General features: G+C 42.9%; 1 protein-coding gene across 2 annotated transcripts in view; it reads right to left on the reverse strand.

The window, feature by feature from the left end:
• Window positions 1-22096, reverse strand: part of ZNF516 (zinc finger protein 516) — a 106096-nt gene that overhangs the window by 67197 nt on the left and 16803 nt on the right. Inside the window, exon 1 of one of the 2 annotated variants that reach the window (XM_082310937.1) lies at window positions 14590-14663. The exons of the other annotated variant lie outside the window; for it this stretch is intronic. The gene's annotated coding sequence lies outside the window, so the exon portion shown is untranslated. Of the gene's footprint in view, window positions 1-14589; window positions 14664-22096 lie in introns of those variants that run through there. 2 annotated transcript variants of the gene reach the window in all.

Here is a 22096-nt window from a genome sequence, read left to right on the forward strand (position 1 = left end):
GCTAGCTAAAACCAGAATGCCTTTGTGCTGTGTAAATCAAGACTCCAATGCAATAAAAACATGAGCATAATTAAAAGTAAATATTTTGAATTGTTTATTTCCTATCCCAGCAAAAGTTACACCAAGCAACATTGTCCTAAGTGCCCAAATTCCTCCCTGTCACAACTAACAATTACACCAGCGAGGAACGAACTTCAGTGCTTTAGTACATATATATAGCGCTGTAGTGACATGCCCACAGCAGACCTCAAACGCAAGCAGTGGTATGTTTAATACCAAGCAAATTTACTAGCTACAACTGTGTGTTCAGCAGGTCAATGGAAGGTAAAGATTATTTCTACGGTACGTTGCTATGAAATAAGCTGTGTGGAGAATTAAGAAATTCAAGGTAATAAATTCTTTTCTCTTATACCTAATATATCCTACTGCTCAAATTACTACAGTAAAATCATTACCTTATAAATACAAGTGTTGCCAATCGTTAACCTGTTAACAGATTTAGAATTACAGCACTGTTGTTTGATTAACTATTAAAGCCTTATCGTAATAAAAAATTATTTCTGAAGTAACACCAGCAAGTCATTTGCTTACTTCCCCCTCCCTGCCAGTATTATAAAGGAATTGTAAAGCACTGAAACAAGCTTTTGGGCTATACTTCCTTATCTTTTTTTAAAATCCCATTTGAAGAGAATAAAAAGATTGCATTAAAAAAGGCGGGGGGGCGGACAATGGGGTGGGCACAGAGGGAGAGAGAAAGGGCAGAGGGGAAAAAGAGAGAGGAACTGTACCCTGAAATATAAGGAGGGATAATCATATGCAGTAAGCCATAAAAGCATTCTGTTAAACATCACCTTCTCAGGTAGCACTGGTTAGCACTGACAAGCAACACAAAACTCACGAAATGCACACCACCAAAACCTCATTTTCAGTTGTCGGGTTACTTTATATAAAGTGTATATATATATATATACACACACACACATACATATATATATATACACTTTATATAAAGTGTATATATACACACACACACACACACACATATATACACACACACACAGAGACATACACATACATGCATATAAAAACCCCCAGTATTTCACTGGAAGCTCTTGCAAAGCACAAAACAACACGGACGAGCTCTATTTTAGGAAGCGTTCTTAAACATTTAAGAACTCAAGCAGGTAATTAAGACTTTCAATCACAGTTTTTCCATTCTCTGCAACATTTCTGAATGTCAAGCATGCAGACTATGCCCAGGCCCGAGCGCAGAGGCTCTGCGCTGCAGAGATCCCAAACCAGCCAAGCTGAAGCTCGCCCTGCACCAGCCGAGACTCGGGACGCGCTGCGCACAGCTTTGGCTCAGCGACACCAGCCCCAGACCAGCAGAGGACAGTGCTGAAGGCCAACCTGTGGGCAGCCAGTGTCTCAGAAATACCTTCATTTCACCTTTTTTCGCTAAGGTACACAGTACCCCTGAAGATCACTTCATCCACAAGCGTAATTTATGATGATGAGCTTATCTTACACTTGGTATTAAGACAGGTGATTGCCAGTAGTTTAAAAGAGGGGTTCACAAATTTCTAAGTTCACCAGCAGTTTTAAAGACAAGATGTCTGCTGTTGCTTCATTACTCCATTAATTCATTTTAGAGTTTTCTGTAGTTCTCATCATTAAAAGCTACTTCCACTACATATGTGATAAATCCAGCTGTGAAATACACTCAGTCCTGCACTGGCCCATCACTGTCAGCGTACAAAAGCAAACAGGTATAGCCAGTACAACAAAAGTGACGTTAGCATAAAGCATGAGCTGACTTACCCAGTAGGGTAACTACTTTTCTCCTCTTTTTATTTATTTACTTTTTTAAACACAAAGGAAAGAAAGCAACAGTCCTGTATATCGAATGAATATGAAGCACAAGATGACTTTTTCTGGATTTCAAAGCTCCCAGCCAAGAGAAAAGAAACTAAACCCAAAATCAAATCTTTCAGCTGTCAGTTGGTCCGGCTTATTTTGGTATGAAGCGCTGAGCTATCTCTGTGGAACATCACTGCAATGTATCATCCAAAGAGACAAACAGATTCCATCCACTGCTTATAAACACGATTTCAAGGCACATTTTTACCAACACTGTTAACTTTGCTCTCCTTACTACATAATGCATGCTTCAGATTTTGGCAGGTCAGGACTTTGTGGATATCACAAGATACACACTGACAACTCTGTTCAGAACTACTCCACTTTCCTTACATAAACAGGTACATGTACGTCCCCTCCCCTTGCCATTTAATCATATACTTTGAATCTTTGGGCCAGTCCCTCACCTACAGCGTAGGAATCATTTCCCCAGAGATCCAAAGTCGGACAGAAATTTACCCAAGTGCAGAAAATCGTTCTGCGTTACATCCTCCATGAAAGACACGGGCCTGGATGGACAGCCATCCCCAAAACCATTTCTGAGCTCATTGCTGGCCTTTGGAACAGGAAGGTAGAGCTAAAAGCAGGAAAAAAAGCAAAGGAACAAAACCCACCCCCTACTTGGAAACTCTTCTCCAGCCTCGGCACACAAATGCTGAGCAACTACTTAAAAACAAAACAGAACAAACCCCCTGAAATTACCACTCATAGGACAGCAAGCAAACAAGCCTGCAGGGAAGAAGACACTGCTGCACAGGCTACTGCCGGTTTGTTTATTTTTCCATACGCTACAACTTGCAAGACAGATCTATCAACTGGTAAGACAAACATGAATTACACACATCAAGAACTTAAATCTGTTTGCATCACCGAATACCACAGTTAGATTATTTCTCCTTTCAAAGAAATGTGGCTACGTACGACGTATAGAGCAACACCCTCCCCTCTCACACGTGCTCCTCGCGACAGAGAGCTCAGCGCGCCGTCGTTACTGCACACGCGTTGCTTCACCTTCCGCCGCAGCGCACGCCCCGGCCCACCCCGCTCCCGCCGCACTGGCCTCCTTCCTTCCACGCTCCCACCCCGCTCCTCCCCGCCTCCCCCAGCCGCCATGCCTCCGAGCCCCAGCTACCCACGCGCGCCGCCCGCCTGTCAGATCCCTTCTGGATCACCTGCAGGCAGCTGCCAGGCCCTCGGTCCCTCTCCCCGGCCATCGCCTTCCCGCGGACGCAGTTTAAAGGCCACTTCTTTTCCCCACTCCTCCCTTTCCGTCTGCTCGCTCTTCGGCCTCTGCTTTCTCAGTTCTCCCCAATGCTTCTGCCTCTTCCAGAAGCACCTTCACCTCCTCTCTCAAACCTGTTTGGGCCCTTCGTGACTAATTCTTCCAATTCGGGCTCTCCCTCGCTTGCACAGCTTCGGTCCCTGCGCACTGGCTCCCTGTTTGCCAGGACATTTCAGCACGAGCTTAAATACCTCCTCCTTCCCCCTTCTGTCCTCCTCCCTAGAAGATGCCCATTCTTCAGGCTTTTCTATCTTCAGTTACTACATCTCTGGCCACCAAGCTCATAACTTGTTCCCCTCTGGTCTATTCAAGTAACTCTGCTGCTAACAGCACAGTCCTCTTCCAGAAATCAAAGGATGCCAACACCCAGGTCAAATGTCTCGCACATTAGGTTCAAGTGCCATTCTTCTCCTTCAAGGACCTCCACAGTTCCATCCTACTCTCTTTTGTGTGGGCAGTGACTCACTCTCCCTAATGCATCTTTTGTATCGGTTTCCCACTTACGACCTTGTGCTTCAACACTGCACTCAGAACTGGTTTTTCATTATTTTTTTAATTCATTCTCAAAAGTGTATTTTCCATAAACGACTCAAAATTATTTTCCAGAATTAAATCCATCACTCGGTTTTGTTGGATATTTTTCCCCCCGATGCGTAATATGTGTAGTACATACTGCTGTGTTCTAATTGGTATGTATATTCCTCGAGGCAGGGACTTGAGATCTTTTATATGTGCTCTTTTATATACTTTTACACAGTGCCAAATGTTCTGACTTCAAATGATTTCTAGGAGCAAATTATCATTATAAAGTTAAGCTTCACCTTTTCAAAGAGTCGAAGTCCCTCTTTCCATCAGAGGCACAGCCAGAAGTGGAGAAACAGAGAGTCTTTCCCATGGGCCCCAAAAGTAAACTAATCCCCTCTTCTGCCTACCCAGAGTTCATCTCTTAGTGAACCAAAAGGACCATCAGATAGTAAAGAAACGAACAAAGCATAAATCACATCACTAACCTCTCATCTCTTCGCCTTTCTGAAACATAGGTTCCCAGCCAATTTTATCCATGTGCAGATTATCAGTAACAACAAGCAGGAAGCCTAAGGACAAGTAAGTTTCAAGTGCCACATACCACCAAAGGGAACACTTCTCTCTCCATTTCTTCAATTCACCAGCAACTGGAAAAAAGGGGGCTATGCGGAACGCTGAATTAAAGTGTAAGGTCCCTAGTCGTGAGGCTCACTTAAGTGAAGTATTCTTCTTATAGGGGTTAGTCTCTTAGAGCAGACTTATAGTCCCAGGTGTAGAAAAAGCTTTCCAAACTCACTTTCCTCCAGCACGTGCATGCTGCTTTATATCACACATTTGACTGTTCCTGCAAATACAAATATACTCCTTTACTCTTCAGGGCGATGCTGAAGCAAGTAGGTTTTCCACCAGAGAAGCACAACATAACTGTGACTCTAACTCCGAGAGCAGAATTTGAGCCACACTGCTAAGTCCTTAAACCTGTTACACAACGAGTAAGCATGGATTATGTTGTGGCTGGTTCATTATGGGATGTTTTGTGATGCTATTCCTAACACACCAACGCCGTTTGTCTTAGCCACATACATAAAGACCATTCTCCTATTTTTCATTATGCATCATTTTTATCGCTTTCACTTTTCTGCATCTCACGCATTTATTACTCACCTACTCCCTATTTAATACACTTTTACATTGTAGAGACTGCTAAATAATCATGACGTAACAGCTCAGTATTATACTTGCTCTGGATATAAACGAGTGCTCGCACTACAGTTACTTGACACTTCTTACTATCAAAACAAACCATTTATAACTATATATTATCTTTAGTACTACACGGCTACTCCACTTGCAGCGCTAAACACAGAGCGTACAAATAAAAAGAAGCCATCTACGCTGAGGAGGTTTTTATTTCAGCAGAAATATCAAGCAAAACTAATCAAAAAGGCCTGACTGAAAGCACATTTTTAGGCAGGTGCAATCTAATTTTGGCAGGTTTAATCTAATTTTGGCAGGTTTACAACAGTCAGCTACAATGCTTGCTAATACTTTAGAGGATTTTGGATTTTATATTTTTTTAAAACAGGTTTAGATAAGCACACCCGTATTTACTTCCTTAGGTAATGGGTACGTTTATCAAAGTCACTGTTTATAATCTGAAGAAAAGATTTCCTCACAAGAAAAAACTTGCCATACTAAAAAAAAAAAAAAATCCCAGCCTCACAACTTGACTAACAGTAAAAAACACATTCTTGAAAGAAACACACGTAGCATTATTACTATTGCGTATGGGGTCACAGTACAGCACTTTATCTATAATCACATATTTTCTAAACGTATTTTCATAAAACCCATGTATCAGGCTTGTAATCAAGTAGGACAACTCCTTTCAACATCACAACTCTTAAAATACAGCTTTACTACTAAATGCTAAGTATCGTTCCTCATTCTATTGCACTTCTCTACTGATAGGCTTTCAAGTACCTTCTGAACTTCCCACGTGTGATTAACTCAATTAACATATAAAGCCAAGGTATTACTTAAAAACACCATCCACAGAAAGCACAATAAAAATTATTATTATAGTACTGCTGACTAAGAGCACTAAACCTCATGGGTCAAGCACTCAAATATCATGACACATCCAAAGACAGGTTTTTGAACATAAAACTTTGCTATGGACTCTCTAATTTGCCTTTTGAGCTTTTACAGTACACCCAGTCATGTCTCAAGCTTCTTCCAACAACCGCAAAGCCGAGGAACTTTCTGTTTTCAGAGGCTTACATCTTCTGTTTCGCAACCACTGGACTGCAGAAAAAGGGGCTTCGGGAAATGATCCCTGTCTTCTCTACTGACAAAATCATAAGAAGTGGGAACACCATAACTGAAGCAAACAGATGTGGTATTCCTTTCCTCCTCCACTTCACCCATAAAACACTCCTCAGAAGGCTACGGCAGCTTACCTATAAACATCTAAAGCAGGGGGACAGAATAATCCCTCCACAGACTCATTCGGTGGATGGTCAGATGCACGGAGCATGCATAGCCTCCACTTGCTCCATGCGATTTACGTGTAATCAAAAAATTAGGCAAAAGAAAACAAAGCATTTTAGTTGGTTTGGAAAAAAATATTTGATTCAGGTATATAACGTTTGAGATCTAGGTTCATAAATATTTTCCTTAATGCTTTCGACTAGACTTAACAAAAGGAAGAATGCTAGAGATAAAAAAAAAAAAAAAAAAAAAAAAAAAAATCTTAATTTGATGAGCCTGTATAACCATAAAAAATCCAGGTACCTGCTGATAGACATCCAGTGCCATACACTCCTTGGCCCCAGCTACTTCTGCTGCAGGACACAAGTCCTTTGTTATATCTGCCAGGTGCCTTGTGGTGCAAACGTGGCACAAACATTGCAAAACCTTGGATGGTACTAAAAATACCTTGATCTTCTGCCAAAATGTTTCTAGTAAACCATAACCCTGAATATAAGTAGAATAGATGGTGATAATACTATTGTAAGACAAGACAGCTCAGAGAGCAGATGAACTCCACTGTGTCTTATTGGGTTTGTTGTTTGCAAAACTGGGTCTGTCTTGGGTACAACTAAAGGCAGCTGCAGCATCTGCTAACACCGACACCAGTAAGAAGAAAGGTTTGGGTTGTTTCGACTCAAATTATTAGGTATCCTGTAAAAGAGAAGTCAACAGGCCAACCCTCTGAGGCACATCAATAATGCTGGAAAATAAAGGTCCGGATTAGCACCTATTTCACCATCTTATTCTCTAGCATATTATCACCGTCAAACTTGTGAGGACGACATTCCTCCGTATGCTGCAGGCTACAAACCGAAGGTACAAAGGGTGGTCTCATGCTGCTACCTAGATGCTTCCTCATGCTGCCTTCTCGATGGCTCGACCAACCGAGGCTGGTCCAGCCTCTGAAGCAGTGTTTGGCCACCATGGGGCCGCGCCAGGGGCAACACGGTACCTCCTGCATGAGGCAGCTGGTCTTTGGGACCCTCATTACAGCAGTTTTATATAGCTCTTTTATTCCACGAGGATCTCTCGTCTCAGGGCTAGCAGAGAGATCGCCAGCTCACAGGAGGTTTAGGCACGCTCAAGGTTTTTTTGGTTACAAACTGTGAGTCAAATTCTAACCTGAGTCAGACGGGCGTCCATCCTGACTTACCGCGCTGACTGTAGCGGAGTCACTGCACACTTACGCCCACACAAGAAGGGAGACACCAGCCCTTCAGTTTTCATTTTTAAGTGCGAGGCTGCCATTTATCTTCCTTATACATTTGCAATTATTTCCTTTTGCACCAGACTTCTTTTTAAACCCTGCCTGAGCCTACAAGGTGCAGATCAGCTGGAAACCAAGGCGTCCAAAATTACACAAAAGTTCCCAATTCGTGTAGCGCCTCACCACTACCTAACTGATTCAAATGAGGCCAAATATTTGCAAATGGACAAACTCATGAAAGAAACACCCATCCAGGGCTAAGAAACCAAAAAGACACAGACATGACCTCTAGCTTAGGAAGTCACTGAGCTGCAAACTGGTCAAACTGGGAAAGTACCCCAGGAGGAGCTACCACCAAAGGCTTGTCCCTCTTCTCATGCTCCTTCCCCAAGCAGCTGCCATCGAGCGCTGCCAGAGGGAGGGTACTGGAGAAAACGAACCTTCAGCCTGACCCAGTTCAGACCCTCTTATGTTCCCGTGACTATTAATAACAAATCTCAAGCCATCTGCTGCTATACAAGAAAAGGCTGAAGGCCTCCCCGTGTTCAGATCTTACAGCCCAGCCACCTCCAGGTGAAGGGTGGGGAGTCACTTTGGTGTGACGGCAGAATTTCAGGGCAAGCCTTATCTTTCACGGCGAGTTGCAAAACAGCCGGCGCTGCAGCCGCCCAGCACGCAGCCAGCACCTCCAGCAGAGCGGTGGGAACATGCCTCGCCAAGGTAAAGCTGACTCCCTTCCCTGCCTTTTTATGAACATACGCGAGAGGTCAACAGTCTCCAGAAAAGCTGACAACACAACTTTCAAGCTGGGAAGGCAAATAGTGCTGGTTCCGCGGGACGCTAAAAAAAAAAAAAAAAAAAAAAAAAAAAAAAAAAAAAGCTCTAAAAACGCACAGATCTCCTCCCACTCTGCTACCTGCTCTGTTTCTGTGTCACAACTTCCCAACGTACAGGCTCTCAGGAACATGGACAGCTTCCTTACTGCAAACCAGACACCGCCGCGGCGGCCCACAAGGAGCTTCAGAGACATCCTCGCTGTGCCTCCATCGAACGGACTCGGGCGACCAACTCAAGTGTCTTGCACCCGAAGGGGAGGAACAGAAATCAAGGAAAATACATACGTAATTAATCACAGGGATTTTGCTTTCTTAAGCAATGACATTTTAAAAGATGTCATGAGCTTTACAAGGCTTCAGTACCCGAACACCGTTACATTTCTTGAGCGAATGGCATACTACTATGAAGAAAGAGAGAACATTATCAGGGTATTTGCATGCACACACACACACACACACCCTCCCAGCCATGACAGCTTTCACTGTTAAGACCAATAGTTTCTCTGTTTGAAACAGTGAAACTCATCTGTAGAGATTTTGTGGCTAACAAGCATTTGATTTCACTTTCCAGCAGCAATACAGCCATCGTATTACAAATACCATCAAATGAAATTTTAATTATTTTCTAAGAGTCACTTGGTAGCTGTTAATGAAGGCAAACTGTTAGGGAAATCCTGCCAAAAGAAAGTAATGACCAGATGTGTATCAGTGCAGCAAGGTCTAATTTAACTGAATAACAACTTTAAACCATTAAAGAGAGTCGGACCCATCTATTATCAACATTCATCCCAACAGTCATTTTAAAGTACTTCTCCTAACGCAGAATCTATATAAGCCCTCGAAAAAGTAGTTTAGAAACCATGAAATATATGTAAATATCCAAGTAAGAGAAAGAGCAATAATTTTAAAGGCTTTCCCATTTAAATCTCAAATTGTTTTCAGTAACTTCTATTAACCTCTCTTTACAGCTTTCTCAGAGTTCATAATGTTTCCCGCAACCTAAAATAAAACAAACTGCAGAGATGTCAGAAAGTTATACATGCGCACTTTAATTACCCTACATTAATAATGTTTGTCATTTACATTAACATTGTAAATGAAAACAACACATGCAAATTCGGGGATTTGCTTGCAGTAGTTAGTACCCTTTGCTGCCACGCCTGTGTGGTAGCAGCTAATTAAGGCGGCGAGCTATGCTGATACGGAGCTGTTGCTAGGCCCAGAGATACTGCGTTGTAACTACTTGTATTGCAAAAACAATTTATAGTCCAGCTTAGTTTTAACTGCACAGCATGGGGCTTTGAGAAAAGACTCACATTTCATACTGATATTCGATTGATATTTTTCACAAAGCTGAAGTGAACATGTTTCCGTATATGTTAAATAACTGGAAAGTGCAACTGAACAAACAGCTTGTATCACCTTACATATCCTTATAAGGGATCTGCAACCCAAAAATATTTAAACTACTCCAATAGCCCTTTGACATAAACATACTAAACTCCAAGGCACAAAAGCACAACATGTCTTCGGCACACTGCAGAAATACCAAATTTAAAAGCTATTTCATTTGTAAATGCTTCTTTGTTAGAAGAACGTTTATTGCTTCACTGGTTCATATTCCCATGTCTCCGGACTGTTGAGCAAATAAGTGAAACAACATCTATACATTTTATAATTAAGTTATCTCCACATTACTGTTTAACCATCTTGTCCTGCCCGGACTGGCCCAAGGGCTACTGCATGAACTATCTCCTGTGTAATTTGTTCAAAGGCTTGCCGTTGCTCAGGACCCCATTTGAAATTGTTCTTCTTCTGGGTCACTTGATAGAGAGGGCTTACAATCAGGCTGTAACTTGGAATACGCATTCCCCAAAAACCCACAACACCTGAGAAAGCTTGTGTTTCCTTTTTGCTAGTTGGTGGGACATAGCTGTTATTTTGTTGATCACATCCACTGCGACCTGATGACGTCCATCTTGCCATTTTACTCCTAAAAACTGTATCTCCTGTGCAAGTCCCTTGATCTTACTTTGTTTTATGACAAAACCGGCCTCCAGAAGGGTTTGAACTGATAGACGGAAAGCGGGACATGAGCTGGCAATGTGCTCTCACGGCCCAGAAAGCCAATCGTATCCTGGGCTGCATCACAAGAAGCATGGCCAGCAGGTTGAGGGAGGCGATTCTGCCCCTCTGCTCTGCTCTGGTGAGACCCCACCTGGAGCACCGCGTCCAGCTCTGGGGTCCTCAGCACAGGAAGGACATGGACCTGTTGGAGCGGGTCCAGAGGAGGGCTGCAAAAATGATCAGAGGGCTGGAGCACCTCTGCTAGGAGGAAAGGCTGAGAGAGCTGGGGTCGTTCAGCCTGGAGAAGAGAAGGCTGCGGGGAGACCTTCTTGTGGCCTTTCAGTACTTAAAGGGGGCTTAGAAGAAAGATGGGGACAGACTTTTTAGCAGGGCCAGTAGCGATAAGACAAGGGGTAATGGTTTTAAACTAAAAGAGGGTAGATTCAGACTAGATATAAGGAAGAAATTTTGTAGAATGAAGGTAGTGAAACACTGAAACAGGTTGCCCAGAGAGGGGGTAGATGCCCCGTCCTTGGAAATATTCAAGGACAGGCTGGATGGGGCTCTGAGCAACCTGATCTAGTTGAAGATGTCCCTGCCAATTGCAGGGGACTAGATGACCTTTAAAGGTCCCTTCCATGCCAAACCATTCTATGATTCTATGAACTATTTTCTTCCCTTTCTCAAAAACCATTTCTGCTGTGTTGCCCCACACAATGATGTCATCAATGTATTGCAGGTGTTCCCGAGCTTTTCCCTGTTCCAGTACGGTCTGGATCAGTCCCTGGCAAATGGTGGGGCTGTGTTTCCACCCCTGGGGCAGTTGATTCCAGGTGTACTGGATGCCCCTGCAAGTGAAAGCAAACTGTGGCCTGCACTCTGCTGCCAAAGGGATTGAGAACAACACATCAGTGATATCGACTGTGGCATACCACTTGGCTGCCTTTGACTCCTTTGACTTCGTGCTGAAGTTCTAGCATGTCCGGCACGGTAGCACTTGTGGTGCAACTTCATTCAGGCCGCGATAGTCTACTGTTAGTCTCCACTCTCCGTTAGACTTCCACACTGGCCACATGGGACTGCTACTCACTCCCAGTTAGGCTCACCTCAGCCTCCAGTACAGTCAGCTGTTGGGATCCCTCTGTCAATGCAGAAACACAGATGGGTTCTGCACCGGTGTCCACTAGAGCCTTATACTCCTGTGGGTCTGATGTGCCAGGCCATCGAATCCACACCGTCCAGTAAACGAAGTTGTCCCTTTCCTCCACCTGGCTGGAGGCAGGGCCCCTCCAGCCCTGGTCACAGTATTTGTTACTCACTTCTTGTAAATAGGAATCAGAAGTCCCTTTAAGATCAGAAGCAAAATCAGCCCTTCTACTCTGTCTGGGGAACTGCCCACTGGAAACTGGAGCGGCAATTTTCCTTTTGTGATTGCTTTTCCTTGCAACTCACGTATCCGTGCCTCTAGGGTCAAGGCAGATTTTCCATCCCACTTTCTCATGTCCTCCCCGTGGTCACGCAGGCAAAACCACAGGGTGGCCCATAGTGTGTACCCACTATATCCTCCCTCTTGAGGAGAGGAATGCTTACACCTAATGGCTGAGATACTGGTCTGTACAGGTGGGGAGTAGGACATATCCTCTTTGAGTTGCTGGAACTCCCAGAACAGTTTTTCCACAGCCGAAAGGCCAGCCCATAAGGAGGAAGAGAGACTTTCTTCATGTTGCCAGAGTTGGCCAGCCAATTCATCCACCACTGGTTCCTCTCCGTCTTCCCAGGTCATTACTGCCAATGAGTTGGTACATGACAATGGTGCGCTCTGTACAAACCTCCGCCACGTGGGTCGTGTGCACCCGACTTCATCTGGATCTTTGGGTAACTGCTCATTGTCCAGGTCATCATAAATCACCTCCAGCACGGCTAATTCCCTCAGGTACTGGGTACCTCTCTCCATAGTGGTCCACTTGCCTGGGTGACATATAACATCTTCCTTGAAGGGATACCTTTCCTTCACACCTGACAGGAGTTGCCTCCAGAGGCTGAGGGCTTGTGCCCCTTTTCCAATCACTTTGTCAATGCCCCCTTCCTTAGAAATGGGTCACAACTGCTTGGCTTCCCTAACCCTGTAATTTCAGGCTACTGCCCTGTTATCCCAGCATCAGAGCAGCCAGTTGATAATGTGTTCGCCTGACAACAACTGAAATCTTTTCGCATATCTCGCAGCTCACTCCGGTGTAGGGATCGGATGGTTATCGCCTCATTTATGAGTTCTGCCTCTTCCTCCTCCTCTTCTCATGACGGCCCTGCTTTGGAGCCTGCCCCATCCACTTATTCCTCCTTCCCCTTCTTAGTAGGAGTTTCTTCCCTTACTAAATGAGCTGACTTTCGCATCCAATATTTCTTCTTGTGCACAGGGGTGACTGATACCAGCATGAGTTGGTTCTCTGGTTCAGCCACAGCGCCTGTTGATGGGGCTCGCGTAGCCGCAGTGCCTGTCATTTTGTTGTCAGATCCAGAGACCTTCTCTTCCCCTTAAAGGTACTGAATAGTGTTCAACAGGGGTCGGTAGGTATGGGCCAGGCCCCAGCACGTTGTGGTGACTTGTGTCTCTCTGGAATTGCCATGGTGACAGCGTACTTTTTCCAAATATTTTACTAGTTTTTCAGGATTCTGCACTTGTTCAGGGGTGAAGTTCCAAAACACCGGAGGTGCCCGCTGTCCTAGGTACTTGCCCATACTATCCCACACACCCTGCCACTCATAACTATCCAGCCTCAGGGCAGATCTCTGGGTGATATTCTTAAATAGTTCTTTAACCTTAAACAAGACCTGAAACACGTTCAAGAGACACAGCAATAGGAACACGCTGGTCTGAACATCCCAAGGATATTCAAAATTCCCAAGAGCTATTGTAACTAGCCTGGAGAAGGGGGAGATGCGGGGAAAAGTGTCCCTCTTTGTCTCACCCATAGATTGGCTCTCCGAGGAGAAAAGGTAGAGTGTAATTATTAACAGTTTCCGAGAGATGGTTCCCAAAGTACAGAGATGACGGCAACGCTGAGTACAAATACCAGGTTAGTCTCACAACCAGTAATTTTATCATATCATAAGCCAGTGTTATCCAGTACAGCAAAATGACAACCTTAATCCAGCCCCCAGAGGTGATAAACAGCACAACAGGAAACATATACAGCAAGTAAGGTCTTACACAGCACAACTCTTGAGAACAAGCACAACAACTCTGAAAGCAAATAAATCAACACTGTGACCAGAGACTATTAACCTAATAATGAATGCTCATAACAAATTTGTTTTAATATGCTCTGGTCAGATCTGTCGTTATCTCAACCCTTTGAGCCCCATGTTGGGTGCTGAAAAGGACTGTTGTGGTTTAACCCGGCAGGCAGCTAAACACCACACAGACGTTTGCTCACTCCCCCTCAGTGGCATGGGGGAGAGAATCAGAAAAAAAGGTAAAACTCGTGGGTTGAAATAAAGACAATTTAATAGGACAGAAAAGGAAGCAAAAATAATGATAAAAGAATATACAAAACAAGTGATGCACAATGCAATTGCTCACCACCCGCTGACCGATGCCCAGCCAGTTCCCAAGCAGCTGCCATGCATGCCCCCCCCACCACCACCACCCCCGGCCAACTCCCCGCAGTTTTTTGTTCAGCATAACATCATATGGTATGGAATAGCCCTTTGGCCAGTTTGAGTCAGCTGTCCCGGCTGTGTCCCCTCCCAACTTCTTGTGCACCTCCAGTCTCCTCGCTGGCAGGGCAGTATGAGAAGCTGAAAAGTCCTTGACTTAATGTAAGCACTGCTCAGCAACAATTAAAAAAAATCAGTGTGTTATCAACATTATTCTCATCCTAAATCCAAAACACAGCACTACACCAGCTACTAGGAAGGCAATTAACGCTATCCCAGCTGAAACCAGGACACTTACAGAACAAAGGCTGAAGCCAAGAGTTGGTCTCATTCATTCAGCACAATAAAATCTTTCCAGGGAGTCTCCACAATGACCAAATATCTATCAAACGTGCACAAAATCACAGTTCTTCACTCATCAATTCTAGCACCCACAAGAAGATTCCTGGGAGTGTTACGATTATTTTTACTTATAATTATTTGAACGACTTATCTAAAGAAATGCAACCAATAAGCGAAAAAGTACATGCAAGGTTTTAGTTATTCCCTTAGTGTCTTACCATGAAGTTCATTCTAACATTTTTTCAGCTGGCCAAGAAAAGCAAACATGTGCCAAGGTCAGAGAGAAATGGCTGGTTCTTGCTTCATCTGAATTCCAGTTCTGGGCAACAAAAAACTCAGCAATTTAAACAGGAAACTGGCTTGATAGTCCTGAATTCATCTTTTCCATGAATGGCGAAGCAACATGCAGTGAGTCCGCCTGCTTCTGCTTGTTTCATCATTGAGGGAAAGAGAAGAAAAAAAAATTTTTTTAAAAAGCCTCAGATTTGGTCTTGCTGGAAAAGTTCTGCAAGCAGTGGCTCGTTTAATAAAGCTATTCTTCAATGAAGCACGAGATGTAAACTGCAGAACAAAGTAGTGTGTTGCTTTCCTAGTGCTACAGTGTTTGTTTCCAATATGAACTGGAGTCTCTTGTACAAAAAATTTCTAAAGATAATCAAGTGCAAGTGCTGTCAGGTCACCACTCATTGTCACAAAAGCTAGTGTAGTTTCAGTGACACTGCAAGCACTCTGTGGCTTTGCTTTGGCTGACCTAGAGCTTACAATTTTATTGGAGGAAAAAGCCATTTTATGATGTACACTGTTCATATTTGGTATCAAGATAACAGAGCATGCACAATCATGAGGACATTTCCTTAAAATTTGAGCCACCATAGCAGTGATTTATAGGGAAAAGAATACTTTTTCTAAAACCAGCACCATCAGTTCACCATAAGAACAGCCATAAGAGACATGATCGATGCCCCCAACTTTAGAAAGTGCAAAGTAATTCTGAAGTAGGCAACAGCATCCTTGTTCAAAAAGGTGTCTTCTTGACTTCATGCTTTAAGCAGCTCTCTTATGCCATAAGCCATATGTCATAACCTCTCCATTAGTTAGCCTGAGCTGTAATGTTTCACTCTAATGATAACTTGGCATAGCGAGTTCCACAGATGAAATGCCTTTGAGAGGTCAGCTCATTCTTGCACCCAGCCACATGAAGACATCCCTTTTCACTCAAGCATCGCTCCAGCTCCACAAACTGTTACAGGCAGTATCGGCTTTGAATATAAGTTCAGTGTAGAATAATGGTAAAATAACCTGAGCCTAAAGCAACCTTTCCTCAGTGCCTACATTTAACTTGAAGGAGACATTAAGCCAGTTTTTCAATACAGTAAATTTTATATACTTGCATGTGCACAGACACTCAGCAGTTAAATAGACAAACAAAGAGAGAGGCGTAAATTGAAATTTTCAAAGTAGGCAAAGAGACTCAGGCATCTTATTTTGGAGGTTCCTTTGAAAACTTCAGCTCTGCTTTTTGCAAGTGTCCTCATTTGCTTTTTTGTATAAGGGTTAATCAGATAATTTAGTGACAAGTACTTAAGAATGCATACCCAGAAAGGTAAACACACACACACAAAAAAAAAAACAAAAAAACAAAAAAACAAAAAAACACTCTTGCACAGAGGAGGAAAGAAAAAAAAAAGGGAAAAAAAGAGAGGGAGTGAGGGAGAGAGGTTACAGAGTGAGTTTTTGAAGGAAGTACTTTTTGGTCTACCCTTTAGTGCATGGGGGTTCAGTATGTTTTAATTGCTACTTTGAAAATTCCCTATTTTGCCTGCAGAGCAAGCCAGAAAGTGCCTGAAACAATTAAACTTCCAGGTATTACCCAGAACAGCTATTTAAAAGGACACATAGTGAATCCTGTTTAAAATTTAATAACAAGAAGTATTTTATATTGTCTGAGGAAATCCATCATGTTCTGAGCCTCACAGCTTGTCCAAACTGTATGGCAGTATTACAGGATGTATTTAAAACTGCTATTTTATAAATATACTTTCCTAAAAGATGAAGTCTTAGCATTTCCATGTTTTGTTGTATACTGCCTGATTCACATAAATTATAGTGTCCTAAAGTAGCCTGCATTAGAGAAAGCCACATCTGTCTCCTCATTCCACATAAAACAAGTCAAATCAGCATTTCATAATTATAACTCTAAATTAAGGCTTTTGTGTTGTTATTCTCCAGGAAAATTTGCACCTACATTTTACAATGAGAGGAAAAATATCAAAATACATCTTGCTAAATGTTTATGAATTAATCCATTGTATCATTGATTAAACATGCATAAAGCCAAAATCTATTCTATTTCCACATTACTTTTTTTTCCTTCTACAGGAACAAAGTTGACCTAAAACTATTTTCCTTTCTGAAACCAAATGCAGAGGGTGGGCTGTGCTATAAATACAGGCTTTTCAGACATCTTAAAAAAAAAAAAAGCTATTAAGAACGAACAAAAAAGAACTTAAGTCATTAACTGAAACTTTACACAAGCCCCAATTCTGCAAACACTTACACAACCAAGTAACTTCACACACGTAAATAATCTGATTAAGTCCAGCGGGGCTACTCATATCTATCAGGTGTGAGTAGAATCACGTCACAGTAGATTTAACAAAAAGTGAAATCAGAGATTTCAGTATGAAACTTCAAAATTTCTTCCAAAAAGGCAGTACTTAAAACACTTGATCAAATTCTACTCATCTGCTCCAAGCAAAAAACCCACAATATTTAAAATCATGTAAAATTAAACCTGAAATTTACCAAATGATGTGCAAGTATTTTTCAAGCAGTTAACTGGCTCTGGAGATATTAACTAGGTTACTAATTTAGGCAAACACTTTCCAAGTCTCGGGTATCTCTATAAACCATCATGTTTAAGTGCATAACAAGGAGAGCTTGCTTTTCGAAGTGCTTATTACTGCAATTCCCGTTGACTGCAATGGGATTTCTAAGTACTCAGCTCTTCCGAGTAAGGGAATACTTAATACCAGGACACAGGAGTGCAAATTTAGAAATCTATAATTAGGTCATCCATATTTCATGGTTTTTGTCTGAATAACTAATTTGTGCATTGTTCTAGAGATGATAAACTATCACACCAAAAAAAGCCCGACAAACGCCTAGAAATTATGACACAGTAAAATAAAAAGCACACTCTTCTTCGAAGAATCGTATGAGAGGACGCCAATAGAAGACTGGAGCTTTGATCTTTTTAATAATCACTCATACAGTGGCAGAAATACCCTTAACCCTCCAAAATATATTCAGCCAGCACTACAAGATGCCAGTGCTTTCTCAACAAGCGTTAAATAGAGGATGACTTCACCTGAGAAGTCCTTTAATCCTTCCTGTATGACTTTGTTGTCTAAGCACATAGCAAAAACCTCCCCGTCGTACCTCTCCCTGTATCTGTGGATGGCATTCTCTACAACTTGGTTGCAATAAGCTGCAGTTCATTTTTCAAATGCAGAATCAATACTCTTAAGTGGGATTCTGAGGTTTTTTTTTCCCCTTGTATGAATGCTTGTAACCATTATTGAATCATTTCTCATCTGCTATCTTGCATAATGTCAGCGTTTGCTCTTTCAACTTTTGCCTTTGTTTCTGCTGCATCTCCACTTTCAGAACCTGCTTCCAGACTCATTTTGGAGGCATTTAGTCATAGCAGGGTTGTAAAATCACTTCCTTGGGATGTTCCCTTTGTGCCGTGTCAAACAAACAAACAAAAAAAGCACACCAAACATTTTAAAAAATCACTTCCTGATATTTTTATTGATTTTTCTTCCCCTCAATTTTAGGGTGTGAGTGAGTCAGCTCCCAAATGAAACCGATGCTGGAAAGCTGTCAGGAAACTATTTATATCTTGCAGGTTATTAAGTGTTGCGGATGTTTATGTTTTAATTTAGAAAAATTATCTGTTACTAATACGTCAACCCTCTCAAGCACCGATTTCCTAACGTAACACACCCATAACTGAAAGACAGATCAATACGTGTTTGATAATCACCAAACATGAATTGCCCATTTATAGTATTGATCAGCAGCTTTTTTTACACGTGCAATAGTTCTAGGGAATAACAGGCACTTGGCAGTATCAACACCGCGCTGACAGGAAGAGAAACTGGCTGGCGCTCGTGCAACATCGTGTCAGTAGATACCGCGTCCATCAAACGCTGACAGTTTGGCAGATCAGGCGCTCTCTGCCATAATGTCATAATGACTTCAATTTACTTCTCCGCAGCACCCAAGGGCTGCGATTTCATCAGCCATCCAAGTCTCTTCTCTTCAAGAACAAGACTCTCTTGCTTTAACATCCTTGACAGCTCCATATATTTCCTTAAAGTTTCCTAGCAGGCGTAACCAGAACGGTAAGAAACATGAAGCTGTTACTGTTTCCCTCATAATTTATAGGAATAACTGAAGTTTTATTTAGCAACTAGAACTTCACGCTTAAAATTCAAACAGCGGCGAGTTTCAAGTGCCGAAGAACGAACAGAAACAGAAGAAGGAAACCCGACAAAACCTGCTGGGGTAGTGATTTTTACAAGCCCGAGGTAGGTAGGGCTGCCTACGCTTCTAACTGAAGACTAAGACGCTAGCGTTCAACGTCCAAAGATGTACTTCCAGCCACCAAGAGGAGGAAATAACAATTTTGATTGAGGATGGGCAGCAGCACAGAGATGAAGTCCGGCATTCGCACCCTTCCACCTGTGGATAGAGGAAAGCACAGGCAGCTGCGTGCGTTCGGGCCTCAACGGGAGAAAACAGGAACATCACTGCATGAGGTCACCAAGACGTCGCCAGTAAACAGGAGATACTCAGGTATTTCCTCACAGTTAGTCAGATGCTGCAACAGGGGCCATGATCACGTCAATCAACAGTTGAAATTCATGCCTGAGTTTTGGCATAAAAATGTTAAAGGGTCCTTAACTGCAGTGCACCATTATTTTTACATGGACAGGTATCTTTATCTCCTCTTCCTTTGCCACCTCCCAGCTCCATCAGGCCTTCTCTGCTGGCCAAGTTGATTAGTTAAATATTTCACGTGGTCTTGAACAGTGCAATTTGAATCTTTAAAACTTAACAAGTGAAACAAAAAGAAGTGCATCAAACCTTTTCTTCTGAGAGAAGAGGGACTCAGAATTGAGAAATCAAACACGGGTTTCTGTATGCAATTTCTGTTTGCCACAGGAAACATTTTCTTCTTGTAAAGCACGGCAGCTAAACCTACACTTCTGGTAAAGTGTAGGTAGAAAAACCTACCCACCTGAAAGCGAAGACAGGGGGCGAGGAGGCAGTCTTTCCACCAGAGGCCTTCAAAGCACTCCCCAGCTCAAACAAAAACATCTCAACGCTTCCAGCGGAGGTGAGCCACCACCTCTACGCCATGCCCCTGCGGCGTAAAGGCTCCCAGGTCTCCACCTCTCCCGCCTCTGCCTTCCCCTGCACGACCGCCGTGACAAACAAAGACACCACGGCGCAAGGGACATGGGCTCTCTTTTATGGGATTAGGTTGCTCAAGAAGCCTGGCCCATTGGGCTTGAAAGGATGGGTAAGTGACCCACAAAGCACAAGGCACTCCAGCAACAGGCACAACTTCCATGTCGTTGGGTCAGCATAAAGCAAACAATGCTTTCATTTCAGTTTGCACTACCGCAACAGTTGCATCCTATGCACAGAGGAAAAAAAAAAAAAATAGCTTGATCTTCAAATCTTATTTAAAAAAAATAAAACCAACTTCTCAGCCACCTAATACTTTTAAAAAATGAAGTAACAAGAAACAATCCTAAAGAAAAGTTTATATAAGCTACCTAGCATACACCACTACAAATGATTGTTATATAAATACAGAATAATTACATCTTAATCCCCTGCTTTAGGAGACAGATCTTGTTAATCTGAAGAAGTACGCAAACTCTTTTTGTCATGCTGTAAAACCTCTCCAGATTATTATATCAGTAAAATCGGGTACTCTATGACCTAGCTCAAACCTGCAGACGCCTGCTACCCTACAGGATGCCTCACCTGTCAGTAACCACAGGAAGAGTAACTAAGTACAGGACAAACGAACCTGACTGCGCCCTGGTAATTGCATCCACCTGGCCTTATCAGATTTTAGCATACTGTTCAGTTGCTACATCCCAACCAAATCCTTTCCTCCTCAACCCTTGCAGAGTTGCACAGGACATCTAGCGTGTTAATGAAGTCTCTCAGCAGACCTGGTCTTCAGAGGTATCAGTGTCACCGCCTGATTCCATGTCCATGCCTGTCTCCAGATACTGACAACAGGATCTAGCGAATACATCAGTCTTGCTTATGAGCTTAATATTTGCACATTCCTACTGAGACCACACAACTAAGTACAACTGCTCACCTATGAAAAAGTGGCAAGTTTGGGATAAAATGGGTGTACGTGACACTGCAGCGAGCGCTTCCTGGAAAATGTTAAAATACCATTTTGAATTAGCCTAAACCTTTTAAACTTGCAATATGATGTCCTTCACCTGGAACTTTCTAAAACAATCATTTCGTATTAAAACTAATCGCCTCCCCTCAGATAAACCCAATGTTGATACATAATTTTGTAACATTTCTGCTGTTTTCAGGAGGAAGAGTTAGTTAACTTTTTTAAGAAGGATAAGTAATTCTCACTGACGACTTTGCCTTGGAGTCTTCCAACCGCACACCAGAGAAGAGTCTTCTTTGCAGTGACACCTGCAGCAACTCCCTCTAAGCGCATATGCAAGCAGGCAGTGTCAAAACATGCTTCCTAAAGTGATGCCAGAGAAGAGTTTTTGGCCAAAAGACATCCGTATAGGGGTTGCAGCACGAAAACTCGGGGAGGGGCGACGCACTTCCCTGCTCAGCTGCTCCTGCTGTCACGACGGGGCATGTGGAGCAATGGGGCAACGAGATCTCACCTATGCTATCTCAACAGTGCTTTTATTAAATTGTTTCATTTACCCAAGTCGGCACTTTAGCTTTCCTAAACTTGCTTTCACCCTCTCCTCATCAGTTTTACAAAACTCCACAGCAACAAACACTCCTGCCTGCTCCTTCAGCTCCCGACCCTGCAGGCGCACTCTGCTGTCCTGCAGGTATCCGTGGGTGGAAGCGTCCGTCGGGACGTGAGCCCTCGACCTGCAGCAGCAGCAGTAGGGCTCGCCCTCACGCTGATACCGCGTTATATACCCAACTAGCCTTTTAAGTTGGACAGGGCAGCTGCCAACTTGAAGACAATGGCATCCCTTAGGATAATTACAATCCTACCATCTGGGCTGCCTAAGACCCCTCTGATTGAGCATAAATTATAGTTGACTTGGGAAGGGTACCAAGCACCTGAGCGTCTTGAAAAACACAGCCAGTGGGGAGCTGTAAGGATCCAGACACTTTATAGGTCTGAAAACTACATCTGAGCATCAGGTGCTAAATCTAGCACTCTGGGGCACCGCAGATTTGTGACACTTCCAGGAGGACTCTGAACCCATAAACTAATGGATAGATTACACTGATACATAAATATAGCAGTTTCATGCAGTAGACAAACTTTCTCCTGCCATTTAACATAAATTACCTGTTTTACACCCTAGTTAGGAATGTGCCAAAGAGAAGTGGTGTTTCTTGTCTTGAATAAGAAAAGCAATTATTTGACCTTTAAAATTAGGCAATAGTGAATTGTTA

This window comes from Platalea leucorodia, assembly GCF_965183815.1.
Source record: "Platalea leucorodia genome assembly, chromosome: 1".
NCBI classification, from domain to species: domain Eukaryota; kingdom Metazoa; phylum Chordata; class Aves; order Pelecaniformes; family Threskiornithidae; genus Platalea; species Platalea leucorodia.